Raw genomic sequence first — 19,128 nt, 5'->3', positions numbered from 1 at the left:
GTTAGGGTTAGGTTTAGGATACGGGTTAGGGTATGGGTTAGATTTAGGGTTAGTGTACGGCTTAGGGTATGGGTTAGGTTTAGGGTTAGGGTACGGATTTGGGTTAGGGTTAGGGTAAGGGTACGGTTTAGGGTTAGGGTTAGGGTACGGGTTAGGGTATGGGTTAGGGTTAGTGTACTGGTAAGGGTTATGGTTAGTGTTAGAGTAGGGGTTAGGGTTATGTAAGTGTACGGGTTAGGGTTAAGGTTAGGGTTAGGGTTATGGTACGGGTAGGGTTACGGTTAGGGTAAGGGTTAGGGTACAGGTTAGGATTAGTGTTAGGTTTAGGTTTAGGGTACGGGTTAGCAAGAGGGTTAGGGTTAGTGTTAGGTTTAGGGTACGGGTTAGGGTTAGGGTTAGGGTACGATTTCGGTTAGGGTTAGGGTTAGTTTTAGGGTACGTCTTAGGGTCAGGGTGAGGGTATGGGTTAGGTTTAGGGTTAGGGTTAGGGTACGGGTTAGGGTTACGGTTACGGTTAGGGTTAGGTGACGGGTTAGGTTTAGGGTTAGGTTACGGGTTACAGTACAGTGTAGAGTTAGGGTTAGGTTTACGGTTAGGTTACGGGTTAGGGTTAAGGTTAGGTTACATATTACTGTACGGGTTAGTGTTAGGGTTAGTATACTGCTTAGGGTTAGGTTAGGGTTAGGGTACGGTTTAGGGTTAGGGTTAGGTTTAGGGTACGGGTTAGGATTAGGGTTAGTGTTAGGGTTAGGGTTCTGTTTACGGTTAGGCTTAGGGATAGGGTTAGGGTTAGGGTATGGGTTACAGTTAGTTTTAGAGTTAGGGTTAGGTTAGGGCACGGGTTAGGGTACGGGTTAGGGTACAGGTTAGGGTTATGGTAAGGGTATGGGTTAGGGTAGGTTTTACGGTACGGATTAGGGTTCGGGTTAGGGTTAGGGTTAAGTTATGGTTTATGGTAGGGTACAGGTTAGCGTACGGTTTAGGTTTAGGGTTAGGGTGCGGGTTGGGTTTAGGGTGAGGGTTGGGGTTAGGGTATGGGTTAGGGTTAGTGTTAGGGTTAGGATTAGGGTACTGGTTAGGATTTTGTTTAGGGTTAGGGTTAGGACATGGGTTTGGTTTAGGGTACTGATTATGGTAAGGTTACGGTTTAGGATGAAGGTTAGGGTAAGGGTTAGGGAACGGGTTAGGGTTAGGGTCCAGGTTAGGTTTCAGGTACGGGTTAGGGTTAGGGTTAGGGTTCGGGTTAGTGTTACGTTACGGATTACGGTTAGTGTTAGTGTTAGGGTTAGGGTTAGGGTATGGTTTAGAGTTAGGGTTAGGGTTAGGGTATGGGTTAGGGTTAGGATCAGGGTATGGTTTAAGGCACTGTTTAGGGTTCGGGTTAAGGTTAGGGTTAGGGTACTGTTTAGGTGAGGGTTAGGGTTAAGCTTAGGGTTAGGTTACGGGTTTGGGATAGGGTTAGGGTACTGGTTACGGTACAGTGTAGGGTTAGGGTAGGGTTAGGTTAGGTAACGGGTTAGAGTTAGGGTTAGGTTACGGGTTACACTACGGGTTAGCGTTAGGGTTAGGGTACTGGTTAGGGTTAGGGTATGGTTTAGGGTTAGGGATAGTAGTAGGTACGGGTTAGGATTAGGGATAGGGTTAGGGTTAGGGTTCTGGTTAGGGTTAGGCTTAGGGTTAGGGTTAGGGTACAGGTTGGGGTTAGGTTTGGGTTAGGTTTAGGGTTTGGATGCGGTTTAGTGTTAGGGTTAGGGTTAGGGTACTGTTTTGGGTTAGTGTTAGGGTTAGGGTACGGGTTAGGGTTATGGTGAGGCTTAGGGTATGGGTAGGGGTTAGGGTTAGAGTTAGGGTGAGGGTACGGGAAAGGGTTAAGGTTAGCGTTATGGTAAGGTTTAGGTTATGGTTTAGGTCAGGGTTAGGGTACGGCTTAGGGTTAGGTAGGGTCAGGGAACGGGTTAGGTTTAGAGTTAGGGTTAGGGATAGGGTACTGGTTAGTTTTAGTGTCAGGGTTAGGATACAGGTTAGGGTTAGTGTTAGGGTTAGGGTTAGGGTAGGGTTAGGGTTAGGATTAGCGTATGGGTTAGGATTAGGTATAGGGTAATGGTACGGCTTAGGGTACGGGTCAGGGTTTTGGTTAGGGTACGGGTTCGGGTTACGGTTAGGGTAAGGTAACGGGTTAGCATTAGTGTTAAGGTATGGGTTAGGGTTAGGGTTAGGGCAGGGTGAGGGTACTGGTTAGGGTTAGGGTAAGGGAAGGGTAGGGGTTAGGGTTAGGGTTACGTTTAGGGTACGGGTTAGGGTTAGGGTTAGGTTTAGATTAACGGTTAGGGTTAGGGTTAGGGTACGGGTTAGGGTAAGGGTTAGGGTTTGGTTTAGGTTACGGGTCAGGCTTAGGGTAGGGTACGGGTTAGGGTTAGGGTTAGGTTAGGGTTAGGGTACGGGTTAGGGTTTGGGTTAGGTTTAGAGTTGGGTTTAGGGTACAGGTTAGGCCTAGGGTTAGGTTTAGGGTACGGGTTAGGGTTAGGGTTAGGTTTAGGGTTCAGTTTAGGGTTAGGGTGAGGGTTAGGGTTAGGGTTAGGTTTAGGGTTAGGGTTAGGGGAAGGGTTAGGGTTAGGGTTAGGGTACTGGTAAGGGTTAGGGTTAGGGTGAGGATACTGGAGAGGGTTAGGTTTAGGGTTAGTGTACAGGTTAAGGTTATGGTTAGTGTACGGGTTAGAACGGGTTAGGGTTAGTCTAGGTTTAGGGGTAGGGTTCTGGTTAGCAATGGGGTGAGGGTTACATTTAGGGTTAGGGTTAGGTTACGGGTTAGGTTTAGGGTTAGGGTCCGCATTATGGAACGGGTAAGGGATAGGGTTAGGGTACTGGTTAGGGTTAGGGTTAGGGTAGAGTTTAGGGTCAGGTTTAGGGTTAGGGTTAGGATACTGGTTAGGGTTAGGTTTAGGGTTAGGGTTAGGGTACTGGTGAAGGTTAGGTTTGGGTTCGGTTACGGGTTAGGGTTAGGTTACGGTTTGCGTTAGGGTTAAGGTTAGGGTTAGGTTTAGGGTACGTGTTCGGTTTAGGGTTAGGTTACGGATTAGGTTTAGGGTTAGGGTAAGGGTTATGGTACTGTTTAGGGTTAGTGTTAGGGTTAGAGTTAGGGTTAGGATACTGCTTTGGTTTAGGGTTAGGGAAAGGATACGGATTAGGTTTAGGGCTAGGTTTAGGGTTAGGGTTAGGGTACGGTTTAGGGTTAGGTTTAGTGTATGGCTTAGAGTACAGGTTAGGGTTAGGTTTAGGCGACGGGTTAGGGTTAGGGTAAGAGTAAGGGTATGGGTTAAAATTAGGGTTAGGGTAAGTGTTAGGGTCAGGGTTAGGGTAAGGTTTAGGGTACTGATTAGGGTACATGTTAGTGTTAGGGTAAGTGTTAGGGTTACTGTTAGGGTTAGGGTTAGGATACGGTTTAGGGTTAGGGTTAGGGTACTTGTTATGGTTAGGTTTACGGTTAGTGTACAGGTACAGGTTAGGGTTCGGGTTAGGGTTAGGGTCAGGGTACTGGTTAGGGTTAGTGGTAGGGTTAAGGTATAGGTTATGGTTAGGGTTAGGGTAAGGGTTAGGGTTAGGTTTAGGTTACGGGTTAGGGTTAGGGTACTGGTTAGGTTTAGAGCTAGGGTTAGGGTAGGGGTTAGAGTTAGGGTTAGGATTAAGTTTAGGGTACGGGTTAGGTTTAAGGTTAGGTTCAGGGTTAGGGTTAGGGTTAGGGTGAGCGTTAGGGTATGGGTAGGGTAACGGTTAGAGTACGGGGTAGGGTAAGGGTTAGGGTTAGGGTTAGGGTTAGGATACGGGTTAGCAATAGGGTTAGGGTTACTTTTAGGTTTAGTGTACGGGTTAGGTTTTGGGATAGGGTTAAGGTTAGCGTTAGGGTTGGGGTTAGGGTTAAGGTTAGGGTTAGGGTACTGGAGAGGGTTAGGGTTAGGGTTAGGGTAGAGGTTAGGGTTGGGGTTAGTGTTAGGGTACGGGTTAGGGTTAGGGTACGGGTTAGCATACGGGTTAGGGTTAGGGTTAGGGTTAGGGCTGGGTACGGGTTAAGGTTAGGGTACGGGTTTGGGTTAGGTTTAGGGTTAGGGTTAGGGTACGGGTTGGTGTTCGGCCTTTGGTTAGGTTTAGGGTTAGGGTTAGGTTTAGGGTTAGAGTACGAGTTAGGGTTAGGGTTAGTGTTAGGTTTAGGGTACTGGATAGGGTTAGTTTTAGGGTTAGGGTACGGTTTAGGGTTAGGGTTAGGTTTAGGGTTACGGTACAGGTTAGCGTTAGGGTTAGGGTTAGGTTACGGGTTAGGGTTAGGGGTAGGGTACGGTTTAGGGTTAGGGTTAGTTTACGGGTTAGGGTTAGGTTTAGGGTTAGGGTACGGGTTAGGTTTAGGGTTAGGGTACTGTTTAGGGTGAGGTTTAGCATTAGGATACGGCTTAGGTGTAGGGTTAGGTTTAGTGTTAGGGTTAGGGAACGGGTTAGGATTAGGGTTAGTTGTAAGGTTAGGGTAGTGGTTAGGTTTAGGGTTAGGTTTAGGGTGAGGGTACTGGTGATGGTTAGGGTTAGGGTTAGGGTAATGGTACGGGTTAGGGTAAGGTTTAGGGTATGGGATAGGGTACCTGATAGGGTACTGATTAGGGTTAGGGTTAGTGTTAGGGTACTGGTTAGGGTTAGGTTACGGGTTAGGGTTAGTGTTAGGGTTATGGTTAGCTTCGGTTTAGGGTTAGAGTACGGTTTAGTGTTAGTGTTAGGGTTCGGGTTAGGGTACCGGTTTGGTTTAGGGTTAGGGTTAGGGAACTGGTTAGGTTTAGGGTTAGGATAAGTGTTAGGGTTAGGGTTAGGGTTCAGGATAGGTTTAGGGTTCGGGTTAGGTTAGGGTTAGGGTTAGGTTTAGGCTACAGGTTAGGGTTAGGGTTAGGGTTAGGTTACGGGTAATGGTTAGGGTTAGGGTACATGTTACTGTACGGTTTAGGGTTAGAGTTAGGGAACGGGTTACGGTACAGGTTAGGGTTAGGGCTAGGTTACGGGTTAGGGTTAGGGTACGTGTTACTGTACGAGTAAGGGTTAGGGTAGGGAACGGGTTACGCCAGGTTAGGGTTAAGGTAATTGCTAGGTTACCGGTTAGGGTTAGGGTACGTGTTACTGTACGGGTTATGGTTAGTGTTAGGGTACTGGTTAGGGTTAGGGTCAGAGTTAGGGTACAGGTTAGGGTTAGGGTTAGGGTTAGGGTCAGGGTACGGATTAGGATTTGGGTTAGGGTTAGGGTACTGGTTAGGGTTAGGGTTAGGGTTAGAGTAGGGTTTAGGGTTAGGGTTAGGTTTAGGGCACGGGTGAGGGTTAGGGTTACCTTAAGGGTATGGGTTAGGGTTAGGTTTAGGGTTACGTTTCAGGTTAGAGTTAAGGTTAGGGTTAGGGTACTGGTTAGGGTTAGGGTTAGGTTATGGGTTAGGGTTAGTGTTAGGTTACTGGTTATGGTTAGGGTTAGGGTTAGGGTAAGTGAACGGTTTAGGGTTAGGGTTAGGGTTAGGGTACAGGTTAGGGTTAGGGTTAGGTTACTGGTTATTGTTAGGGTTAGGGTTAGGGTACGGGTTAGGGTAAGGGTTAGGGTAAGTGAACGGTTTAGGTTTAGGTTGAGGGTTGGTTTACGGGTTAGGTTTAGGGCTGGGTATGGGTTAGGGTTAGGGTTCGGGTTAGGGTTAGGGTGAGTGTACGGGTTATCAGTATGGTTAGGGTTAGGGTTAGAGTACGGGTTAGGGTACGGGTTAGGGTTAGGGTACTGGCTGGGTTAGGTTTAGGGTTAGGGTATGGGTGAGGGTTAGGGTTAAGGTTAGGGTACGGGTTAGGGTTAGGTTTAGGGTTAGGTTATGGTTTAGGGTTAGGGTTTGCGTACGGTTTACGGTACTGGTAGGGTTAGGGTTAGGGTTAGGTTACGGGTTATGTTTAGGGTTAGGGTACGGGTTAGGGTACGGGTATGGGTTAGGGCTAGGGTTAAGGTTAGGGTTCGGGTTAGTGTGAGTGGACGGGTTAGGGGTAGAGTTAGGGTTAGTGTTAGGTTACTGGTTAGGGTTAGGGCTGGGTTTGGGTTTGGGTTAGGGTTAGGTTACGGTTTAGCGTTAGGGTTAGTGTCCGGTTTACGGTACTGGTAGGGTTAGGGTTAGGGTTAGGGTTAGGGTTAGGTTTCGGGTTAGGGTTAGGGTACAGTTTACGATACGGGTTAGGGTTAGGTTTAGGGTACTGGTTAGGGTTAGGGTTCGGGTTAGGGTTAGGGTACGGATTAGGGTTAGGTTTAGGTTTAGTGTACAGGTTAGGATAGGGTTAGGGTGAGGGTACTGGTTAGGGTTAGGATTAGGGTTAGGTTACGGTTTAGGGTTAGGGTTAGGGTATGGTTTACGGTACTGGTAGGGTTAGGGTTAGGGTTAGGTTACGGGTTATGGTTAGGGTTAGGGTTAGGCTTAGGGTACTGGTTAGGGTTAGGGTTAGGGTTAGGTTACAGGTTAGGGTTAGTTTTAGGGTGAGATTAGGGTTAGGATACGGGTTAGGGTTATGGTTTAGGGTATGGGTTAGGGTACGGGTTAGGGTTAGATTTAGGGTTTTGGTACGGGTTAGGGTTAGAGTTAGGGTAGGGGTAAGGGCACGGGTTAGGGTACTGATTAAGTTTAGGGTTAGTGTTAGGGTTTCGTTACGGATTAGGGTTAAGTTACGGGTTAGGGTACGGGTTAGGATTAGGGTTATTGTATGGGTTGGGGTTATGGATAGTGTTAGGGTTAGGGTATGGGTTAGAGATAGGGTTAGGGTTAGGGTTAGGGTTAGGGTAACGGTTAGATTTAGGCTTAGGTTTAGGGTACGGGTTAGGGTTAGAGTTAGGTTACGGATTAGGGTTAGGTTTAGGGTTAGTGTTAGGGTTAGGGTATGGTTTAGTGTCAGGGTTAGGGTTAGGATATGGGTTAGGGTAAGGTTTCGGGTATGGTTTAGGGTACGAGTTAGGGTTAGGTTTAGGGTGTGGTTTAGTGTTAGGGTTAGGATTAGGGTACAGGTTAGGGTTAGGGTTAGGGTACTGGTTAGGGTTAGGTTTAGGGTTAAGATACCAGTTAGGGTTAGGCTTAGGCTTAGGGTTAGGGTTAGGGTTAGGGAACGGATTAGGGTTAGGGTAGGTTCCGGGCTAGGGTTAGGTTTATGGTTAGGTTTAGTGTTAGGGTATGGTTTAGGGTTAGGGTTAGGGTGAGGGTTAGGGTACTGGTTTGGTTTAGGGTTAGGGTTAAGGTACGGGTTAGCTTTAGGTTTAGGGTCAGGTTAAGGGTTAAGATTAGGGTACTGGTTAGGGTTACGGTTAGGGTTAAGGTTAGGGTACGGGTTAGGTTTAGGTTTAGGTTTAGGTTACAGGTTAGGGGTAGGTTTAGGGTTAGGGTACGGGTTAGGGTTAGACTTAGGGTTAGGGTTAGGGTACGGTTTGGTGTTAGGGTACACGTTAGGTTTAGTGTTAGGGTTAGGGTTAGGGTTAGGATAAGGTTACAGTTTAGGGTTGGGGTTAGGGTTATGGTACAGGTTAGTGTACGGGTTAGGGTACGGGTTAGGGTACTGCTTAGGGTATGGGTTAGGGTTAGGGATATGGAAAGGGTAAGGGTTAGGGTTAGGGTACGGGTTAGGGTTCGGGTACTGGTTAGGTTTAGGTTTAGGGTTAGGTTACGGGTTAGTGTTAGGGTTAGGTTTAGGGTTAGAGTACGGGTTAGCGTACGGGTTCGGGTTACGGTTAGTGTTAGTGTTAGGGTTAGGTTTATGGTACGGATTAGGGTTAGGTTTAGCGAACGGGTTAGGGTTAGGGTTAGGTTTAGGGTAAGGTTACGGGTTAGGGTTAGGGTCAGGGTTATGTTATGGGTTAGGTTTAGGGTTAGGGTTGGCATTAGGGACGGGGTGGGGTTAGGGTTAGGGTACTGGTTAGGGTTAGGGTTAGGGTACGGTTTAGGGGTAGTGTAAGGGTTAGGGTTAGGGTGAGGGTACGGATAAGGTTTAGTGTTAAGGTTAGGGTTAGGGTACGGGTTGGGTTAGGGATAGGGTACTGGTTAGGGTTAGGTATATGGTTAGGTTACGGGTTAAGGTTATTGTTAGGGTTAGGTTTAGGGTGCATGTTAGGGTTAGGGTTAGGGTTAGGTTACGGGTTAGTGTTAGGGTTAGGGTACTGGTTACAGTACGTGTAATATTAGGGTTAGGGTACGGGTTAGGGTTAGGTTTAGGGTACGGGTTATGAATAGGGTTAGGGTTAGAGTTAGGGTACTGCTTAGGGTTAGGGTTAGGGTTAGGATACGGTTTAGGTTTAGGGTTAGGGGTAGGGTTATGGTACGGGTTAGGGTTAGGGTACTGGTATGGGTGAGGGTTAGGGTTAGGTTTAGGTTTAGGGTACGGGTTAGGGTTAGGGTACGGGTTAAGTTTAGGGTTAGGTTTACAGTTACGGTTAGGGTTAGGGTATGGGTTAGGGTTAGGATTAGGTTACGGGTTAGGGTTAGGGTTAGGTTACAGTAGAGGTTTAGGGTAGTGATAGCGTTAGGGTACTGGTTTGGTTTAGGGTTAGGTTATGGTACGTGTTAGGTTTAGGGTTAGGGTTAGGCTTAGGTTTAGGTTACGGGTTAGGGTAGTGGTTACGGTTAGGGTTAGTGTACGGCTTAGGGTACGTGTTAGGGTCAGGAATAAGGTATGGGTAAAGGTTAGGGTTAGGGTAAGTGTACGGGTTAGGATTAGGGTTAGGGTACTGGTTAGGGTTAGGGTTAGGGTACGGGTTACAGTACGGGTTAGGGTAAGGGTTAGGAAACGGGATAGGGTTAGTGTAAGGTACTGGTTAGGGTTAGGGTTAGGGTTAGGATACGGGTTAGGGTACGGGTCAGGGTACAGTTTAGGGTACGGGTTAGGGTTAGGGTTTGGGTTAAGGTACGGGTTAGGCAGAGTGTTAGGGTTAGGGTTAGGGTTAGGGTTAGGGTAAGGTTTAGTGTTAGGTTTAGGGTACTGGAACGGGTTAGGGTTAGGGTTAGGTTAGGGTTAGGGTACTAGTTAGGGTTAGGGTTAGGGTTAAGTTTAGGTTTAGGGTACGTTTTAAGGTTAGGGTTAGGGTTAGGGTTAGGTTTAGGTATAGGGTTAGGGTACACATTAGGTTTAGGGTACAGGTAAGGGTTAGAGATAGGGATAGGGTATTGGTTAGAGTTAGGGTTAGGGTTCGGGTTAGGTTTAGTGTACTGTTTAGGGTTAGGCTTAGGGTTAGGTTACGCGTTAGGTTTAGGGTTAGGGTTTGGGTTAGGGTACGGGTTAGGGTTGGGGTTAGGGTTAGGGTACGGGTTAGGGTATGGGTTAGGGTTAAGGTACGGGTTAGGATTAGGATTAGGGTTAGGGTTAGGGTTAAGGTTCCAGTACGGGTTAGCGTTAGGTTTAGGTTTACGGTACGGGTTAGGGTTAGTGTATGGGTTAGGATACGGGTCAGGGTACTGATTAGGGTTAGGATTTTTTTTTTAATTTTTATTTATTTATGATAGTCACAGAGAGAGAGAGAGAGAGAGAGGCAGCGACATAGGCAGAGGGAGAAGCAGGCTCCATGCACTGGGAGCCCGACGTGGGATTCGATCCCAGGTCTCCAGGTTCGCGCCCTGGGCCAAAGGCAAGCGCCGATCCACTGCACCACCCAGGGATTCCTGATTAGGGTAAGGATTAGCGTTAGGGTTAAGTTACAGATTAGGTTTAGGGTACGTGTAAGGGACGGTTTAGGGTTTGGGTTAGGGTATGTTTGGGCTTAGGGTTAGGGTTAGACTTAGGGTATGGTTTAGGTTTAGAGTTAGGGTTAGGTTATGGGTTAGGTTTAAGGTACTGATTACAGTTAGGTTACGGGTTAGGGTTAGGTTAGGGTAAGTGTTAGGCATAGGTTTAGGTTTAGGGTCAGGTTTAGGGTACCCGTTAGGTTTAGGGTTAGGGTACCGGTTAGGGTAAGGTTTAGGATTAGGGTATGGGTTAGTTTAGGGTTAGGTTTTTGGTTTGGGTTAGGGTATGGGTTAGGATAAGGGTTAGGGTACAGGTTAGGGTTTAGGGTTTGTGTTAGGGAAAGGGTTAGGGTTGGGGTTAGTGTTAGGGTACCAGTTAAGGTATGGGTTAGGGTATGGCTTAGGGTTAGGGTTAGGGTTAGGGTACGGTTTAGGGATGGGTTATGGGTTAGGGTTTGCGTTAGTGTTAGGTTTAGGGTTAGGGTACGGGTTAGGGTTAGTGTTTGGTTTAGGGTAAGGTATGGATTAGGGTTAGGGTTAGGGTATGGGTTAGGGTAGGGTTTAGGGTACGGGTTAGTGTATGGGTTAGGATTAGGGTTAGGTTACGGGTTACGGTTAGGTTTAGAGTTAGTGTTAGGTTAAGGGTAAGTGTTAGGGTACGGATTAGGGTACAGGTTGGGGTACGGGTTAGGTTAGGGTTAGGGTTAGGTTTAGGTTTAGGATACGGTTCAGCAATAGGGTTAGGGTTAGGGTTAGGGTACCGGTTAGGGTTCGGGTTAGGGTACTGTTTAGGTTTAGGGTTAGGGTATGGGTTAGGGTTAGGGTAAGGGTTAGGGTTGGGGTATAGGTTAGATTTAGGGTACACGTTAGGGTTAGGGTGAGTTTATGGCTTAGGGTTATGTTTAGGGATAGGTTTAGGCTACAGGTTAGGGTTAGGGCTGGGTACGGGTTAGGGTACGGGTTAGTTTTAAGGTTAAGGTTAGGGTACGGGTTAGGGTTATGGTTAGGGTACGTTTTAGTGTTAAGGTTAGGATTAGGGTACGGTATAGGGTTAGGGTTAGGTTTAGGGTACGGGGTAGGGTTATGGTTAGGGTATGTGGTAGGGTAAGGTTTAGTGTTAGTGTTAGTGTTAGTGTTAGGGTGAGGGTACTCGTTAGGGTTAGGGTTAGGTTTAGTATACAGTTTAGGGTTAGGGTTAGGGTAGGGTTCTGGTTAGGGTTAGATTTAGGGTACGGGTTAGGGTTAGGTTTAGGGTTAGGTTTAGGCCTATTAGGTTAGGCAACAGGTTAGGGTGCGGGTTAGGGTACGGGTAGGGGTTAGGGTTAGGGTACAGGTATGGTTTAGGTTTAGGGTTAGGGTACGGGAACGGGTATGGGTTAGGGTTAAGGGTGGGTTAGGGTTAGGTTTAGGGTTAGGGAACGTGTTAGGGTTAGGGTTAGGGTACTCGTTAGTGTTAGGGTTAGGTTTAATGTACAGTTTAGGGTTAGGGTTAGGGTTAGGGTTCAGGTTAGGGTTAGGTTTAGGGTACGTGTTAGTGTTAGGGTTAGGGTTAGGCCTATTAGGTTAGGCGATGGGTTAGGTTATGGGTTAGGGTTCGGGTAAGGGTTAGGGTGAGGGTATGTGTATGGTTTAGGTTTAGGGTTAGGGTACGGGTACGGGTATTGGTTAGGGTTAAGGGTGGGTTAGGGTTAGGTTTAGGGATAGGGAACGTGTTAGGGTTAGGGTTAGTTTTAGGGTACTGGTTAGGGTTAGAGTTAGGGTTAGGTTTAGGGTTACAATTAGGGTTAGGATACGGGTTAGGATACGGGTTAGGTTTCGGGTTAGATTTAGGGTTACGGTTAGGGTTAGGGTGGGTGAGGGTACGGGTTAGGTTTAGGGTTAGGTTTAGGGTTAGGGTTAGGGTACGGGTTAGGGTTAGGGTTAGGCTACGTGTAAGGTTTAGGTTTAGGGTACGGGTTAGGGTATGGGTTAGGGTTTGGGTTAGGGCTGGGCACGGGTTAGAGTTAGGTTATGGGTTAGGGTTAGGTTTAGGGTTAGGGTTAGGGTACGGGTTAGTGTTCGGTTTAGGGTTAGGTTTAGGGTTAGGGTTTGGGATAGGTTTAGGGTTAGGGTACAAGTTAGGGTTAGTGTTAGGGTTAGGGTTAGGGTTAGGTTACTGGTTAAGATTAGGGTTAGGGTTAGGGTTTGGATACGGGTTAGGGTTAGAGATAGGGTTAGGGTACGGGTTAGGGTTAGGGTTAGGTTACGGGTTTGGGTTAGGTTTAGGGAACGGATTAGGTATATGGTAAGGTTCCTGGTTAGTGTTAGGGTACTGGTTAGGGTGAGGGTGAGGGTTACGGTACGGGTAAGTGTTATGGTTAGGGTTAGGGTTAGTGTTAGGGTTATGGTCCGGGTTAGGGTTATGTTTAGGTTAGGGGTTAGGGCACGGGTTAGGGTACTGTTTAGGGTTAGGGTTAGGGTTAGTGTTAAGTTACGGATTAGGGTTAAGTTACGGGTTAGGGTACGGGTTAGGTTTAGGGTTAGGGTGTGGGTTGGGGTTAGGGATAGGGATAGGGTTCGGGTTAGGGTATGGGTTAGAGGTAGGGTTAGGGTTAGGGTACTGGTTAGGGTTAGGATTTAGGGTGAGGGTTAGGGTTATGGTACAGGATAGCTTTTCGGTTAGGGTTAGGTTTAGAGTTAGGATTAGGGTACTTGTTACGTTTACGGTTAGGGTTAGGGTTAGGGATAGGGTTAGGGTACGGGTTAGGGTTAGGTTTAGGGCACGGGTTTGGGGTAGGTTTAGGGTTAGGGTACGGGTTAGGGTTAGAGTTAGGGTTAGGGGCAGGGTACGGTTTGAGTTTAGGGTTAGGGTACACTTTAGGGTTAGGGTTAGGGTTAGGGTGAGGATAAGGGTACAGTTTAGGGTTGGGTTTAGGTTTATGGTACGGGTAGGGTACGGGTTAGGATACTGGTTAGGGAACGGGTTAGGGTTTAGGGTTAGGGTTATGGAAAAGTTTAGGGTTAGGGTTAGGGTACTGGTTAGGTTTAGGGTTAGGGTTAGGGTTAGGCTACGGGTTAGGGTACTGGTTAGCGTACAGGTTAGGGTTAGGGTTAGTGTTAGTGTTAGGGTTAGGGTACGGGTTAGGGTTAGGGTTAGGAAACGGGTTAGGGTTAGGTTTAGCGTTAGGTTTAGGGTATGGGTTACGGTTAGGGTTACGGTTAGGTTTAGGTTACGGGTTAGGGTTAGGTATTTGTGAGGGTTAGTGAAAGGCTTAGGGTTAGGGTACGGGGTAGGGTTATGGGACGGCTTAGGGTTAGGGTGCGGGTACAGGTTAGGTTTAGTGTTAGAGTTAGGGTTAAGGTACGGGTTAGGGTTAGGGTACGGGTTAGGGTACGGATTAGGATTAGGTTTAGGGTACTGGTTAGGGTTACGGTTAGGGTTAGGGTACGGGTTAGGGTTAGTGTTAGGGTTAAGTTTAGGGTATGGGTTAGGGTTAATGTTAGGTTTAGGGTACAGGTTATGAATAGGGTTACGGTTAGGGTTATGGTTAGGATACGGTTTAGGGTTAGGGGTAGGGTTATGGTACGGGTTAGGGTTAGGGTTAGGGTACTGGTTAGGGTTTGGTTAGGGTTAGGGTACGTCTTAGGTTTAGGGTTAGGGTGAGGGTTAGGGTACGGGTTAGGGTTAGGGTTAGGGTTTGGGTTAGGGTACGGGTTAGGCATAGTGTTAGGGTTAGGGTTAGGGTACGGGTTAATGTTAGGGTTAGGGTAAGGTTTAGTGTTAGGGTTAGGGTACTGGTACGGGTTAGGGTTAGGATTAGGGTATGGGTTAGGGTTAGGGTTAGGTTAGGGTTAGGGTACTGGTAAGGGTTAGGGTTAGGTTTCGGGTATGTGTTAGGGTTAGGGTTAGGCTTAGGGTTAGGGATAGGTTAAGGGTTAGGGTACTGGTTAGGTTTAGGGTACAAGTAAGGGTTAGGGATAGGGATAGGGTATTGGTTAGGGTTCGGGTTAAGTGTAGGTTTAGGGTACTGGTGAGGGTCAGCTTTAGTGTTAGGGTATGGGTCAGTGTTAGGTTTAGGGTCAGGGTGGGGTACGGGTTAGGGTTTGTGTTAGGTTTAGTTAACAGTTTAGGGTTTGGTTAGGGTATGGGTTAGGCTTAGGGTTAGGTTTAGGGTACGGGTTAGGGTTAGAGTTAGGGTTAGTGTTAGGGTACTGGTTAGGATTAGTGTTAGGTTTACGATACAGGTTAGTGTTAGGGTTTGGGTACGGGTAAGGGTTAGGGTGAGGATTAGGATTAGGATTAGGGTACGGGTTAGGATAAGGTTTAGGGTTATGGTACGTCTTAGGGTACGGGTTAGGGTACTGGTTAGGGTACGGGTTAGGGTTTAGGGTTAGCGTTAGGGAAAGTGTTAGGGTTAGGCTGAGGGTTAGGGTTAGGGTTAGGGTACAGGTTAGGGTTAGGTTTAGGGTTAGGTTTACGGTTAGGATACGGGTTACGGTTAGCGTTAGGGTTAGGGTGAGTGTTAGGGTTAGGATAAGGGTAAGGGTTAGGATTAGGTTTAGGGTTATGGTACGGGTTAGGGTACAGGTTAGGGTACTGGTTAGGGTACAGGTTAAGGAAAATGTTAGGGTTAGGGTTAGGGTACCGGTTAGGGTTAAGGTTACGGTTAGGTTTAGGGTACGGCTAAGGGTTAGGGATAGGGTTAGGGGTAGGGTATGGTTTAGTGATAGGGTATGGGTTAGGGTTAGGGTTAGGGTGAGGCATAGGGTACGGGTAAGGGTTAGGGTGAGGTTTACGGTAAGGGTTAGGGTACGGGTTAGGGTTAGGGTATGGCTTAGGGTTAGGGTTAGGGTACGGTTTAGGGTTAGATTAGGTTTAGGGTACGAGTTAGGTTTAGGGTTAAGGTATGTGGTACAGAACGGGTAAGGGTTAGTGTTAGGGTTCGGGTACGGGTTATGGTATGGGTTAGGCGTAAGGTTAGGTTTTGGGTTAGGTTACAGCTAAGGTTGAGGGTTCGGGTTCGGGTACGGGTTAGGTTTAGGTTTAGGGTTAGGGTTAGGGTTAGGGTACGGGACAGGGTTAGGGTTAGAGTTAGGGTACTGGTTAGGGTTAGAGTTAGGGTTAGGGTTAGGGTTAGGGTTAGGTTACGGGTTAGGGTTAGGGTGAGGGTTAGGGTTAGGGTTAGGGCACGGTTAGGACTAGGGTTAGGGTACTGGTTTGGGTGAGTATTAGGATTAGGGTACGGGTTAGGTTTAGGTTTAGGGTTAGGGTTAGGTTTGGTATGGGTTAGTGTTAAGGTTAAGGTTAGGATTAGGGTTAGGTTAGAGTTAGGATTAGAGTTAGGGTTAGGGTTAGAGTTAGGGTGTGGGTACGGGTTAGTTTTAGGGTTAGAGTTAGGTTTAGGATACGGGTTAGGATACGGTTTATGGTTATGTTTAGTGTTAGGGTACGGGTTAGGGTATGGGTTAGGGTTAGGTTTAAGGTACTGGTTAGGGAACGGGTTAGGGTACGGGTTAGGGAATGGGTTAGGGTTAGGGTTAATATACGGGTTACGGTCCAGTTTAGGGTTAGGGTTAAGGTTAGGGTTAGGTTTAGGGTTAGGATATGCGTTAGGGTTAAGTTTAGGGTTAGGGTGAGGGTTAGGGTACGGGTTAGGGTTAGGGTTAGGGTAGTGCTTAGGGTTAAGGTTAGGGTGAGGTTATGGGTTAGCGTTAGGGTTAGGGTTAGGGTACGGGTAAGGGTTAGGGTACGGTTTAGTATTTGGTTTAGTGTTACGGTTAGGGTTAGGGTAATGGTTTGGTATAGGGTTAGTTTAGGGTACGTGTTAGGTTTGGGGTTAGGGTTAGGGTTAGGTTTACGTTACGGTTTAGGGTATGGGTTAGGGTTATGGTTATTGTTAGGGTTAGGGTACGGGGTAGGCATACGGTTAGTTTGAGGGTTAGGTTTAGGGTACAGGTTAGTGTTAAGGTTAGGGTACGGGTTAGGGTAAGGGTACGGGTAAGGGTTAGGGTACGGGTTAGTGTTAGTGTTAGGTTACGGATTAGGGTTAGGGTTAGGTTTAGGGTTAGGGGTAGGTTTGGGGTATGGTTTAGTTTTAGGGTTAGGGTTATGGTACGGGTTAGGGTTTGGGTATGGTTTAGTTTTAGGGTTAGGATTAGGGTATGGGATAGGGTTATGGTTAGGGTTAGGGTACGGGTTAGGGTTATGGCTAGGGTACGTGGTAGGGTACGGGTTAGTGTTAGGGTTAGGGTACTGGTTAAGGTAAGGGTTAGGTTTAGGGTACAGGTTAGGGTTAGGTTTAGGTTTAAGGTACAGTTTAGGGTTTGGGTTACGGTACGGGTTAGGGTTAGGGTTAGGGTACGGGTTAGGGTCAGGTTTAGGCGTAGGGTTATGGTATGGGTTAGGGTACGGGTTAGGGTTAGGGCTAGGGTACGGTTTAGGTTTAGGGATAGGTTTAGGGATAGGGTTAGTGTTAGGGTTAGGGTTAGGTTTAGGCTACATGTTAGGTTTAGGGTTAGGGTACGGGTTACAATACGGGTTAGGGTGTGGTTTAGGCCTGGGTACGGGTTAGGGCTAGGGTACAGGTAAGGGTTAGGTTTAGGGTTAGGTTTAGGGTACAGGTTAGTGTTCGGTTTATGGTTAGGTTTAGGATTAGGGTTTGCGTTAGGTTTAGGGTTAGGGTTCGAGTTAGCGTTAGTGTTAGGGTTAGGGTTAGGTTACTGGTTAAGGTGAGGGTTAGTGTTAGGGTTTGGGTATGGGTTAGGGTTAGGGTTAGGGTACGGGTTAGCGTGAGGGTTAGCATTAGGTTACGGGTTAGGGTTAGATTTAGGGTACGGATTAGGGTTAGGATTAGGTTACTGGTTAAGTTTAGGGTTAGGGTTTGGGTACGGGTTAGGGTTAGGGTTAGGGTACGGGTTAGCGTTAGGATTAGCGTTATGTTACGGGTTAGGTTTAGGGTACGGATTAGGGTTAGGGTTAGGTTACTGGTTAGGGTTAGAGTTGGGTTAGTGTTAGGGTATGTGTTAGTGTTAGGGTTAGGGTTAGGGTACTAGTTAGGGTGAGAGTGAGGTTTATGGTACGGGTAAGGGTTAGGGTTAATGTTAGGGTTAGTGTTAGGTTTAGGGTACAGGTTAGGGTTGGGGTAAGGGTTATGGTACGAGTTAGGTTTGGGTTTAGGGTAGGGGTTAGGGCACGGGTTAGGGTACTGATTAGGGTTAGGTTTAGCGTCAGTGTTAAGTTATGGATTAGGGTTAAGTTATGGGTTAAGGTACTGGTTAAGTTTAGGGTTAGGGTATGGGTTGGTGTTAGGGTTAGGGTTAGGGTATGGGTTAGAGGTAGGGTTAGGGTTAGGGTACTGGTTAGGGCTAGGGTAAGGGTTAGGGTTAGGGTTAGGTTTAGGGTTAGGATTAGGGCACGGGTTAGGGTTACGTTTAGGGTTAGGGTTAGGGTACGGGTTAGGGTTATGGTAGGGTACGGTTTAGTGTTAGGGTTAGGGTTAAGGTACGGGTTAGGGTTAGGTTTAGGGTACGGGTTAGGTGTAGGTTTAGCGTTAGGGTACGGGTGAGGGTTAGAGTTAGGGTTAGGGGTAGGGTACGGGTTGGGGTTAGGTTTAGGGTTAGGGTTAGGGTTAGGGGTTAGTTTTAGAGTACGGGTTACGGTATGGGTTAGGGTTAGGTTTAGGGTACTGGTTAGGTTGAGGGTTAGGGTTAGTTTATGGGTTAGGGTAAGGGTTAGGGTACCGGTTAGGGTTAGGGTTAGTGTTAGGTTTAGCTTACGCGATAGGGTTAGTGTAGGGTACAGGTTAGGGTTAGGGTTAGGGTTACGGTTAGGATACGGTTTAGGGTACGGGTTAGGTTTAGGGTTTGGGTTAGGGTACTGTTTTGGGTTAGGATTAGGTTTAGGGTACGGTTTAGGTTTCGGGTTAGGTTTATGGTATGGCTTAGTGATAGGGTTAAGGTTAGGATTAGGGTAAGGGTAGGGTTAGGCTTAGAGTTAGGGCTTAAGGTTAGGGTTAGAGTTAGGGTGTGGGTACCGGTTAGGTTTAGGGTTAGGGTTAGGTTTAGGGTACGGGTTAGGATACGGGTTATGGTTACGGTTACGTTTAGGGAACGGGTTAGGTTTAGGGTTAAGGTATGTGGTATGGTACGGGTTAGGGTTAGTGTTAGGGTTAGGGAACGGGTTATGGTACGTGTTAGGCGTAGGGGAAGGGATTGGGTAAGGGTACAGGTAAGGTTTAGTGTTAGGGTACAGGTACGGGTTAGGTTTAGGGTTAGGTTACAGGTACGGGTCAGGGTTAAGGTTAGGGTTAAAGTTAAGGTTAGTGTACGGGATAGGGTTAGGGTTAGAGTTAGAGTTAGGGTTAGGGTTAGGATATGTGTGAGGGTAAGGGTTAGGTTACGGGTTAGGGTAAGGGTTAGGGTTAGGGTTAGGGTACGGGTTAGGTTTAGGGTTAGGGTTAGGGTACTGGTTTGGTTTAGGATTAGGGTTAGGGTACGGGTTAGGTTTAGGTTTACTGTTAGGGTTAGGTTTATGGTATAGGTTAGTGTTAGGGTTAAGTTTAGGATTAGGGTGAGGGTAGGGTTAGAGTTAGAGTTAGGGTTAGGGTTATTGTTAGGGTGTGGGTACGGGTTAGGTTTAGGGTGAGGGTTAGGTTTAGGGTACGGGTGAGGATACGGGTTATGGTTAGTGTTAGGGTTAGGGTACGGATTAGGGTATGGGTTAAAGTTAGGTTTAAGGAAATGTTTAGGGAACGGGTTAGGGTTAGGGTACGGGTTAGGGAATGGGTTAAGGTTAGGTTTAGGGTACGGGTTAGGGTACGGTTTAGGGTTAGGATTTGGGTACTGGTTAGGGTTAGGGTTAGGGTATGGATTAGGGTAAGGGTTAAGGTTAGGGTACGGGTTAGGATTCAGGTTAGTGTTAGGGTTAGGGTACTGGTTAGGGTAGGATTAGGGTTAGGGTTTGGTTACAGGTTAGGGATAGGGTTAGGGTTAGGTTTAGGGTTAGGGTTAATATTCGCGTTAGGGTTAAGTTTAGGGTTAGGATTAGGGTACGGGTTAGGGTTAGGGTACGGTTTAGGGTTAGGGTTAGGATTAGTGTTAGGGTTAGGGTACTGGTTTGGTTTAGGGTTAGGTTTAGATTTAGGGTTAGGTTTGGTGTTTAGGTTTAGGTTAGGTTTAGGTTTAGGGTTTAGGTTTAGGTTAGGGTACAGGATAGGGTTAGGTTTAGTGTTAGAGTTAGTGTTAGGGTACGGGTTAGGCATAGGGTTAGGGGAAGGGTTAGGGTACTGGTTAGGGTTAGGTTTAGGGTTTGGGTTAGGGTTACATGAAGGGTTAGGGTTAGGGAACGGGTTAGGGTTACGGAACGGGTTAGGTTAGGGTGAGTGTACGGGTTAGGGTTAGGGTTAGGTTAGATTAC

The sequence above is a fragment of the Vulpes vulpes genome, chromosome 16 (genome assembly GCF_048418805.1).
Source record: "Vulpes vulpes isolate BD-2025 chromosome 16, VulVul3, whole genome shotgun sequence".
Classification (NCBI taxonomy): domain Eukaryota; kingdom Metazoa; phylum Chordata; class Mammalia; order Carnivora; family Canidae; genus Vulpes; species Vulpes vulpes.
The sequence above is the reverse complement of the archived record's forward strand: the minus strand, read 5'-3'. Positions refer to the sequence as shown.